Source organism: Lactuca serriola, chromosome 5 (assembly GCF_051521515.1).
Source record: "Lactuca serriola cultivar US96UC23 chromosome 5, Lser_US96UC23_V15, whole genome shotgun sequence".
NCBI classification, from domain to species: Eukaryota; Viridiplantae; Streptophyta; class Magnoliopsida; order Asterales; family Asteraceae; genus Lactuca; species Lactuca serriola.
Window position 1 is genome coordinate 228964662 of NC_136412.1, and position 2350 is coordinate 228967011.

Genomic DNA, 2350 nt, shown 5'->3' on the forward strand with positions numbered 1-2350 from the left:
ATTAGATTTGAGGAAATACTTTTGTTGATAGATTATAAGATCCGATAAAGATCAATATGAATATTGGTTGTGTTGATTGCATTCTAAAATTCGCAATATGATTATGACAACCTCTTCATATTTCGAATTGTGAGGAATGTAAAAAAAACGTTTGAAATTTCAAGACATAAATCTATAAGTTCTGAAAAGGTTTAAACACATACATATGTTATCCAGTTAAGGTGTATAAGCCTAAGAAGTCTAGTTGGAGACTTATCGAAGCATCACATAATAGAAATATGTACTTCAGTAATAAAGTCAAGAGTATTGATTTATAGAAGTCAAGTTGATTTCTGGGTACATGCCAAAGCTAGTGGGAGCATAATTGTTATCCTGGTACTGTTCGCAAGGAACAAGGTTTTCAATTTGCAAATTGCACAGTTTGGGAATTGTTGCGATATAGTAGACTTAAGGGAGATGACACTCATACTTGTTTTCGAATCTAAAGGTTTAGATTGTATATTTTAATAGAACTTAGTCATAGACATATATGAATATCATGTTGAAATCGTTCAACATAAGAAATTCGATATATGGAAATATTATAGCAAGAGACTGAAAAGATATCAGATCCTTATATTAGATATAACGAGTCGAGTCCTATATGTTTTGTATATAGGATCGATTAGATATGCTATAATATTTAATTATTCTAATTTTTCAAATGCTTAGAGCATTACGAGAATAAGGACTAGAATTTTGTATGACTAAAGTTGTTAAACAATAGCAAGAACATTCTAAGGTTATACCAAAAGGATGGTTACTTGTGGACATTTAGAAGTATGATATTAATTTGGACAGACCATACTGACATGATTCTGGATTTAGATGGTTCTTGATCAGAATTGATGGTCATATGGAAATGTTTCCATAATAGGAGATACTTCAAAAATCTACATGTGAGCTGGAAACTTTAACGCAAAGAGAAGTGTTCAAGGAGTGTTCCTTGAATTAGAAATTATCATGGAACTTTTTCTAGAAATAAAGTTCCAATGGGATATTCTGTAATATAAAACGATCGGTCTTTGAAACTTTGGATTTTAGATATCACAGAAGATTAATGTGTGTTAAGTTGGATTCCATCACATCTTGGATAGTGAATTTGGAATTATGAAATGAGCATCATTAGAATAATGTCCAACCGATCTATTCACAAAAGAAGGACCACAGAGAGGCATAGTATGCATGTTTATAAAATGGCATGACTGATGTTGAGTTCAAGTGGTTAGTTGATTACTCGAAATATTATACAATGAATAAAGTCATAATTATTATGGTGATTAAATAATTAAGATTATTTATATTCAATAGATTTAAGACCATAGTCAATTAGTTTATTATTGTGTTTCACATTGCATGATTTACTTGCAGAATGATTTGATTATTCGAAATTCCACAGTCGTTCATACTTTTGGAAGTAAGTAGTGAATCAAGACTATCATGGATGAATTGTAGATTATTTATGGAGATTAGACATAATGGTTGCTGTAATATTCATGAGTACTTAGAAAATGGAAATTTTGAGTATTGGATAAACCCACACTCAAAGAATTACTTCATGGATTATGTCACGAGTAATTATGAGACGATAATATCTTATATTCTTGAAATAGAGATATATGAGTTGTAATTTACAAGTCGATTGTGCATTGATGTTACAAAAACGCATCAATAAGGTGATGTTATAAAACGTAGCGTCATGCATGATTTGTTGAGTAAAAGATACAAGCATATAAGTCGAAGTTTATTCTTTAGGACCCTCGATGATTTGTTGTCGACATCTGAAGTGCTTGGCCGAGCCCGGACTGAATTAATGTGTTTAATTAGTAGTCTGAATTCAATCATCATAAATAAGGAAATCGAGAAACAGAATCTTAGACTATGATTCTAATTCATGTTTCATCTCCATACGATATCTTGAAGAACGAAGGAATATTTGATCACTTATCTTAGGGCCAATGTATGATTAAATTAGAGTTTGGCAAAGGCTTTGGAAAGCACTCTTAGTTGTTTGGTTATACTTGCAATTGTAGTTATTGACTTATCCAAGTGGCAGGTTGTTGGATTAAGGTGTCTAAGATCATAACTAAATTGGTATAAACTTGAAAATAGAACCTTTTGGGTTGCCTTCATAACTAGAAATAACTAGAAATGATATTGAGAGAGAGAGAGAGAGAAATGTTCTGTTAATATATATTAATTGGGAATAGATAATTGATATGTTAATTTGTTATGTGATTAATAAATTAACATGGGATCAATCGTTAAATAATTGATTTGTTAATTTATATGGTTAATAAATTAGTAAGAA